This window comes from Sciurus carolinensis, unplaced genomic scaffold (genome assembly GCF_902686445.1).
Source record: "Sciurus carolinensis unplaced genomic scaffold, mSciCar1.2, whole genome shotgun sequence".
Classification (NCBI taxonomy): Eukaryota; Metazoa; Chordata; class Mammalia; order Rodentia; family Sciuridae; genus Sciurus; species Sciurus carolinensis.
In genome coordinates, this window is record NW_025920139.1 from 456,500 (window position 1) to 466,272 (window position 9,773).

At 41.1% G+C, this 9,773-nt stretch overlaps 1 pseudogene; it reads right to left on the minus strand.

Annotated features, from left to right (window-relative positions):
- Positions 1-8,305: 8,305 nt before the first annotated feature.
- On the minus strand, positions 8,306-9,164 carry LOC124974233 (inhibitor of growth protein 1-like; annotated as a pseudogene).
- Between the last annotated feature and the right edge of the window lie 609 nt (positions 9,165-9,773).

Consider the following 9,773-nt stretch of genomic DNA (forward strand, 5'->3'; position numbering starts at 1 on the left):
TTTTGAATTTCTGATGAATTGTTAATCCTTTGTCCTTAAGCAGTTGGACAATTTCTTAGGAAAGGGATCACTTGAGTTTCTTACAGAATCTCTTCTAGTGATGATTTAAAAGGAAGAGCTTCATGAATGTGTGAGAACAAATCCATGGTCAAGTCTATGGGACTCCAGACTACAAAACCTGCATGTTGATGCACCACAGACCTGACACTAGAGAACAAACACACCAGACAATAAATAATCCCAGAAATCTGGTATGGAAGCTCTGGGACAGGAGCAGTGATTCTCTCCTGTGGTGGCCACTAAGGCTTCAGAGCTCTGCCCTGCATTTGGGACCACAGGGCTCCTAGGTCTCTGCATATGATCTGTGTCTCCCCAAAAGCAAGCTCAGACACATTTTCTGATGTACTTTCACTTCTGAAATAACCACAACTTGACAAGGAGAGCCCTCCCTCAGAGATTCTTGGAGTGGAGTCAGAATACAGGTCAGCTCTGGACCAGGCTGGGGGTGGTTTAAAAAATTACCTAATCTGAGGATGCCCCAGGTGAGCAGAGGATGGATTGTTCTTGTGAATTCAAAAAGGGGTTCAGAACACACAGAAAGCCCATTCAGAAACTGCAAACATACTCTGGAGGTGTCCACAGTGGAGGAAAGTGAGTGGGAGGGGAGATGGGTTGCAATTGCAAATCTGTCCACCCTCTGCCCCAAGCCTTCAGCAAGGAGCAGGTAACTGTTCAGTGCACAGGAACCCAGGGTTAGCAGAGCTTCAAGCTTCACTCTAATAATGAGAGGAACAAAAACATGCTTCTAAAATTATTCTAACTTCTTCCAAAAAGACACCTAGAAAAGAGCATGGCTGGCCTTAGGCATGCTCTTCTAGGGAAGAGAGGAACCATCCTGTGCCAGGATGAGTGCTGTGGAGAGATCGAGGCATGAAGGGTACAATTATAATGGTTCCATCATCCCCTGGCCTTATGGCCCAGCAAAGCTAATGTCTAAAAGAATCATGAGCTTGTGAGAGAGTTCACAGATTCTACCTCCCACATACCTTCATTCTTTTTACATCCTAAGCATGAGATGTTCCTTTCTCCATTAATTCCTCTCTGCTCCTAGGATCAAAAGTTAATAATTTTCATTTGGAAACACAAGAAGTCTTTCCTGGATTAGGAAGAGAGAAGTATATCACTCCTCACACGAGAGTACACTGGATATGTCCTGTGCATTCCAGGCAAATACATTCAGCTCTGCCAATGCTGTGTTACCCTGATCTTATCTGACTCAGTGGGGACACTTTGTCTTTGCTGCATTAAAGAGGAGCAAGCCCCTAAGCTGTGCCATGTAACCCAGTTCTGCTTATTTACATGTGGCCAGAGCATGGCCCATGCCCTACAAATTTCTTAGTAGTCCAGTTCCATCCTGTGAAGGAATCTCTCTGTCAGGACAGTGCATGGACATGAGGGTCTCCACTCAGCTTCTGGGGATCCTGCTTCTCTCCCTCCCAGGTAAGGAGGGAAAACTCTGGAGATTTGCTCAGCCAAAAGTGATCAGTGACATGCCCTAGAATCTAGTTGTGTTGGAATTTACTTTTTTTTTTGGTTGTGTTGTGTGTGTGTGTGTGTGTGTGTGTTTATACTTTATTTATTTTGATTTATTGTAAACAAATGGGGTATAGCTGTTGCTTCTCTGGTTGTACATTAAGTAGGTTTGCACCATTTGGTAATCATACAAGGATGTAGGGTAATTATATTTTTCTAATTCTGTTTTTTTTCTTCCCCCACCTCTCTTTTTCCTCTATACAATCCATCCTTCCTCCATTCTTGACTCCTTCCTGCCCCCCCCTTAGGTATCATCAACCTTTTATCAGATAAATAATTTGTCCTTTGATATTTTGGGATTGGCTTATCACAGTTACCATGATATTCTCCACCTCCATTCATTTACCTGCAAATGCCATAATTTTATTCTTTATGATTGAGTAATATTCCATTGTGTATATATACCACAGTTTCTTTATCCATTCATCAATTGAAAGGCATTTAATTTGTTTCCACAATCTAGCTATTGTAAATTGAGCAGCTATGAACATTGATGTGACTGCATCACTGTAGTATACTGATTTTAAGATTTTTGGGTCTAGGCCAAGGAGTCAGATAGCTGGGACAAATGGTCATTCCATTCCAAGTTTTCTAAGAAATCTCCACACTGCTCTCCAGAGTGGTTACACTGATTTGCAACCCCACTAGCAATGTATGAGTGTACCTTTGTCCCCACATTCTCGCCAACACCTATTGTTGCTTGTATTCTTGATAATTGCCATTCTAATTGGGGTGAGATAGAATTTTAGCATAGTTTTGATTTGCATTTCTTTTATTAATAGAGATGTTGAACATTTTTTCAAATATCAGTTGGTTGCTTGTAGATCTTCTGTAAAATTTCTGCTCATTTCTTTAGCCCATTTTTGATTGGGTTATTTGAATTCTTGGGGTAAAGTTTTTTTGTGTATTATTTACAGATTCTGGAGATTACTGCTCTATCTGACACACATGTGACAAAGATTTTCTCCAACTCTGTAGGCTCTCTGTTCACATTGCTGATAGTTTCCTTTGCTGAGCAAAGCTTTTTAGTTTGAATCTATCCCAATTATTGATTCATGCTTTTATTTCTTGTGCTTTGGGAGTCATATTAAGAAAGTCTGGTCCTAAGCTAACATGATGAAGATTTGGACCTACTTTTTCTTTTATAAGGTGCATGGTCTCTGGTCTGATTCCTAGGTTCTTGATCCATTTTGATTTTAGTTTTGTGTAGGGTTAGAGTTAGGGGTTTAGTTTCATTTTGTGCATATGGTTATCCAGTTTTGCCACCACCATTTGTTGAAGAAATTATAATTTCTGTATTGTATATTTTTAGCACCTTTTTCTAGTGTGAGAAAACTGTATTTATGTGGGTTTGTCTTTGTGTCCTTTATTCTCTACCATTGATCTACCTGTATGTTTTGGTGCCAACACCATGCTGTTTTCATTAATATTGCTCAGTAGTATAGTTGAAGTTCTGGCATTGTGAGACCTCCCTGCTTCACTCTTCCTGCTAAGGATTGCTTTAGCTATTGTAGGTCTCTTATTCTTCCAAATGGATTTCCTTATTGCTTTCTCTGTTTCTTTGAGGTCCATCATTGGGATTTTATTTGGAATTGCATTGAATTTGTATAGCATTTTTTATAGTATGGCCATTTTGACAATAGTGCAGTGGGGATTGAGGCAGAAGATGATTTCCAAGGTTCTGGGAACATATTTCATGTAATTGTTGTTTCTGATGTTAGGTGTGAGATGTGTAATCCAGATGACCCAGTCCCCTTTATTCCTCTGTGCATCTCAAGGAGACAGAATCACCATAACCTGCAGGGCCACTCAGAGCATTATTTATTCTTTACAGCACTATCAGCAGAAACCAGGGCAATCTCCTAAGCTTCTCATTTAGGCTGCAAATAGTTCATAATCTGGGGTCCCATTGAGATTCAGTGGCAGTGAGACAGACTTCAACCTCACCATAAGAAGCCTGGATGCTTAAAATGTTACCACTTATTACTGTCAACAAAATTGGGATAACCATCCATGACACAAACCTCCCAAGGAAGCAAAAATGTGAGACTGAACTGCTCCAGCTACTCCTCCTACTGCTTCCACCAGCTGAGAACACTTCTCAGGGGCAGCCAGGCTCTGAGGACACTGGAAGGGTTTTCTACAAAAAAGAGAGAAGATCCTTCACCCAGGGGTCCCATTGCTCCTCCTCAGTTCATTCAGCAGAGAGGACAAGACTTTTCCTGGTCTACTTCAGGAAAGAGCATGTTGCCTGTGTGTCATTATGTCATGATGGTGCTATGGACACTGTGTGGTTTCAGCTTGGATGGATGGAGAAAAACTTAGAATGGTAGAGTGTTAGCAAAACATGTTCAGGAAAGTTGATGTGATGTTCAGGGGACTGAGTGAGAAAATCCCTCTTTGAGTGTAGGTGGCTGGACTAGGTGGACTGTAGGAGAAACAGAGGACAATTATCTTTTGGGTTCCCACATGCTCTTCCTCGCTAAGAGGATGCCTTTCTCCTCTTACCATGCATGGACATCAACCCCAAGTCTTTTGACCTTTTAACCTGGATGTGCAACTGCTGCTCTTTCTGCAGATATTGACCTGTAGACATTGGACTGGGAATATGTTATGGTCTCTCTCCTTCTGAAGCTTCACAATTTTTAGACTGAGATGCACATGGTTTTGTCAGATTATCAGGTCTTGCAAAAAACACAGTAGGAAGTTAAGGGACAATACCCTTTTGGAGGGGCTATGCACAGACATTGAATAATGAGAAAGAATTTAAAATAAGTACTTTCCAAATAAATTTCCCACTTAAATGTCCTTATGGAGCAGGGATTATCAATAATTAGCATGAACAAACATATGGACTGTAGATAGTCATTTTCTACTATTCCATTTAGGCTAATGAATCAATGTTCTGAAATTTTGCTTGGATTTCAAAAGTACTAACTTCATCCCACCTATTTCATGTGACCTCTGGCACTTGTGACCATTCAACTCACAAAGAAGGCACACCACTCTAGATCCCTAATATTGTATGTACACCATGGGACTGACATTCATGAGACCACAGTGACCCTGAGAGAAGGCTGTGAGGGATTCTTGTGTGTGCACCTTTGCTTTCATTTTTGTGTCTTCCAGGAATATGTGGAGATTTTCAGGGAATTTTAATATGTGCTAGAAAATTCTTATATAATACACCATTTGACCAAGAAACTCACTTATCAGAAAATAACAAACCTGAGTGAACTTGACCATGATGTCATCATGTATGCAGGGTCATCTGCATTAAAAGAAGCAGACTGTCATGTACAACTAATTGAAACAAATAAAATTGAAGATTTTACAAAAGAGGAGAAACTAACAGAAATAAAGCTACTTTGGTACTCATTCCTGTGAAGTTGATTCCCTGTCCTGCTGGGCATGGTGAAGACTCAGAAGCAGTAACCCTGTGTGGATCTGGTTCTCCCACAAAGGGAATATTAGCTCTTCAGAAACAAGGATTCATCCCCACCCTATATATTTTGTCTCCTGAGCCCCTTTAAATCTTCTGTTTGTATACACTCAGTTTTGAGATTGTCTGGTCAACAGTTCTTGACCCAAAGGATTGCCCTGGTCACTATTCCATTAAACTTGGTGAAATGATGAACACATGCTCACTAGTTATCATTAGGGTAGTGGAGTAATTTTGAAGAAATGGTGTGTTTTGGGCCTAGGTTAATTCATCCTGGTGATTAATGGCTTATACACATCTGTCTACATATTTTAAGAAAGGGATTGGAAATGTATAAATTCTATAAGAGCTTCTGGAATGTTTCTCCTAATGACATTTCCACTTGTGAAAGCTGATAGAATACTTGAGCAGGTGTCAGTATGTAGCTTCAGGTGATACAGGAAGTGGGCAGCACAGGTCCAGGCAACCTCATGAGGCACAGAGAGTGTGACCTGCAGTGAGACATAGAGATGTCAACTCTAGTCACTTCCTACTTCTCAGTCTGAGAATTGAGAAGCATGTGGTCCAGTCACTTCCTTCCTGCTCACTGTGTTGTCATAGTGTCACATAAATATGAGAGAAGCCAATCTTGGCTGCTTAAGCAGAAAGTTGATAATGGCCATGGATTAGGATCAGAAGCCAGTAAGAGCAGGTTCAGGCTCCTTCTAGTCCTAACTCCCTCACTTCAATGCCCTGTGTGTTCTAAGATCAGGAAACACAAGGAACATATTATGTGGCTGAAGAATTTTTGAATCCAAGCTGTTCTCCTCTACCTGTTCTCCCAACAGCTTCCAAACACCAGGAAGATACGGGCTCTGACACTTTCACCTCAGGGAATTCTTTTGCCTTCATCTCAGGAAACCATGATTGAAACCTATTACATAGCACAGGTGATAGGAAATTATTACATATTAAAAAAAGAAAATAAAAAGCTGGGGATATAGCTTAGTTTGTAGAGTGCTTGCTTTGTAAGCACAAGGCCATGGGTTCAATCCCCAGCACTGCAAAAAAAAAAAAGAAAGAAAAAGAAAAAGATAGATAATAATAATAACAAAAACAAAGGTGTCAGGAAGGTACTAGGTGTTTTATGGTAAAGAAAACATGGCAATACTAATGTCATACCTCCAAGGATGATGACAGCAGTTTGCATGTTGAACATGATAAGTTTATTAAACTTTATCTGAATGCTTTATGCATTTAAATAACAGTCTTTCTGATATAACAAGGCTTCTGCTTACACTATACTCTCAATGGAGTGCCAAACCACTATACCACACTTGGAGTATTTTCTGCTTAATAATAAAATTGAAGTCACCCAGTATGAAGAATTAAAGCCAGTGTTAGCACTATGGCTAGGACCAGACTTGCTCCAACAATGGATGAAGAACTCTAGAAATACATTATCACTGGCCATCTACATCAAAGTGTAACTAGATCTCAAACTCTAGAAGATGGAATAATTAAAATTACCATTCAACAATGGGTATTAATATTGTGGCAAACAATGTGTGTAAAATGTTAATATTGTAACAAACCCTGTACCAGGCATTAGGGAGGAAGAGGGGACACATTTGGGATGCACCTGCACTTTATGGGTTACAAACTGTAGCAATACACATACACAAGGATTTAATGATATACTAAAAGTGTTAAATGGAGACACAATCAGAAATGGTCTGAGGGTGAAGGTGGGTGGCCCCCTGAGGTACATGTACCAAAGGAAGATAAAGAGCTACTAACTTGATTATTTGGAGTCCAACTCTTCTTATAACAATGGTGAATTTTATTAATGAAGTACCTATTAGTAGCCTTATTAAAAAAGAAGTAGTGGCTGCAGATATAGCTCAGTTGGTAGAGTGCATGCCTCCCATGTAAAAGTCCCTGGAATCAATCCCCAGCACAATGAAAGAGAAAATCCTGTATTTAATGCTAATTCAGTAGAAATCTCGTTGTGAGAAATTGACATAGCAGAAGGGAAAAAGAAAATATATGGAGAAAGGCAAGTCAAAACATATGTTCAATGTCTTTAACCCTCTTCCTAACTTAGATTAGTATTTGTACTTAGTTTGCTTATGGTAAGATATTTTCATGTCCTGAAATTTCTTCTTGGAATTTCAGAAAACTAATCCTGTGAGACTGTTATGCAAGTCCATCACTTATGAGCACTCTAGCCAAAGACAAGAGAGCCAAAAATGGGACTACATGAATCTGTGGCCCATAACTACACTACAAAAGGCCAATGAGTAGAGATTTGCATAGTTCAGAGCACTGGGTATGCACTCAGACCTTAGATTCAAAATGATGTTGAGCTGAATGTTTGGCCACCTTACCAGCAACTTGGTTCTTAAGTTATTTTATGATTTGAAGCTTTGACCTTGCTGGTGTGTCCTTTCTAAACATTGTGTACATGATCATTTTCCATGGAAACCTGTAATCTGGGCATTGAGTTTGTTCTAATTCTAATGTACACTATGAAATGTGTAAGGTTAGTCTTCAATCATACTTAATAGAACTGAAAATCAGTACAATCAGGCAGTTGGATGCAATCATGCTCTAAATGACTAGTGGTTTTGAGGGGAATACACACAGAAAGACTAGCACACAGAAATGCAGAACTATGTAACATTGGGTAGTTATAAGAGACATGATACCTTTTATATATGTTATAGTCTGCTGGAAAAAAATGTGTTGTTTTCTATGAGTCTTAAAAGCAGGAGTAAGGAATTTACTATTGAGGATCATTAGTGGCACATACTAAGAATGCACAGCATCTTCAGTTTGTTGAGTGTGATTCATTGGCTGTTCAAGCCATTTTGTCCTCAACTCCATCCTCCAGTCAGGTCAAGGTCACAGGGATCTGAAGGTTCATATTCAGGAATGCAAGGTGAGAGGCTAATGGCACATGGGGAGGGTGCAGGCTCAGAAAGCACTTACCATGGACATGAGGGCAAGACTTTGGGAAGGTATGTGGACATTATTTTTTTAAAGTGTTTAATTCAAAACTGTAATTTCTAGTTCCTAAAATGTTGATCTACAGTTCACTGTCTTCTTATATATGTACCAGTGAAAACAAAAGGTCAAGAGAATCACTGCCCTCCTCAAGAAGGGAACTGCACCTTTTCTAACATTCCTTGAAAATATACATTTGACAATCCATACACCTCGACATAGGCGAGAATGCAATACATACACGGGCTGATTCTGTTCTAATGAAAGTTCACAAACAACCTCTTATAGGCTTTCTTTTTTTAACTTCTGCAATGCTTTGCCTATCTTTTTCTCATTTCTGGCCCGACACTTGGTACAGAACCACTTTTCTTTTGGTTTAAGACTGAGTCCCAAGTGGAACCATCCAACAGGAAACTTGTCATTATTCCAACATATCATTCCTCCATAGTTCGCCTGATTCACAGATACTATGTGGGCTCATTGAGTCACTGGGGAGGTTTGCAGGGCTTGCTTCCTTCTCTGTTTTCACCATGGAGTCTGTGGAGTGTTTTCTCTTCTTCAAGGTCTTTACTTTTTTCCTTCTTTGAGGTTTTTGATATCTTCTTCTAGGATGCTCCTGAGGTGATGTTATCATAGTCATGATTATTATTAGATGCATTCATCACTTGATTCACATTGTTGTGCAGTTGCAGGACAAGCTTGTAATTCGGCTTTTCTGCCTGTGCAACTGTCTCATTCTTTGCCTTCTTATGGCCAGCTATGCAGCTGTTGCCAGTGGTGTCCTTGATCTCTTTAGGTGCCTCAAAGAGTTCCATGTGACTGTCCACTTGTCTGGTTCATCTTTCTGCCAGCTCTACCATCTGACTCAGGATCTGAGTTTCCTCATTGCCCAACTCCTGACTCTGAATCAGTGCTCTCTGGATGCAGCACAGCACTCAGCTCTTTTGGGCACATCTGTCTCTCTTTTCAACTTCTCATAATGTTCATTCAATTCTTTCAGGATCTATTGGCATTTCCCATCTATCTCCTGTATCAGCGAGATGTTTCTCAGCAGGTCTAAAGGCAGAGACTCGATGGAGGCCAGGTAATCCTCCACATTGTTCACCAGGTGGATCTACTTCCTTTTGGCAGGACTCAGCATGGTTCAGCTTGGAGTGTCCCCTGCACTTGGAGAGAATTTCTGCTTCCTGCACCCCTCACTTTAAAAATAGATCTGCAAAATGCAGAACTCTCACTCTGGCCCTGACCGACCAGCAGCTGCACCTGCTGAGGCCAAAAGGATCCAGCGCACACTGGTGGGGGTGATAGAAGTGGGGGCTCCAAGATGGACCTCCACTGGCTGGGTGGTGCAGGGGGTGTGGAGGGTGCTCCTGAATGGACCCCAGCTAGCTGGGCATGGTGCAGGGGTGGGCAGGGCAGCTTGTAGGAGTGAACATTTGGAGAGGGTCTACAGTCAATGGCTGCTTGCTACCTCACTGGAGGGATGGGAACCCAACCTGTTGGACAGTGCAATTGTCCCCTGAAGGGACACTTTAAAATGACCCCATCATGGGAAAGCCCTGAACACTTCAAAGCCTTCAGAGAGGACCCTTCAAAAAAGCCTCTTGTAAGTCTCCCGGCGAAGCATCGTTCCTGACCCAGAAAACAGGGTGAGAATGTGTAGCACCAGGAGGCTGGGTCCCTGGGGTGCAGCAGGGACATTGAGGTGCCTGCAGCCCTGGGACCTCCACAGCAATTCATCCTGGAACTT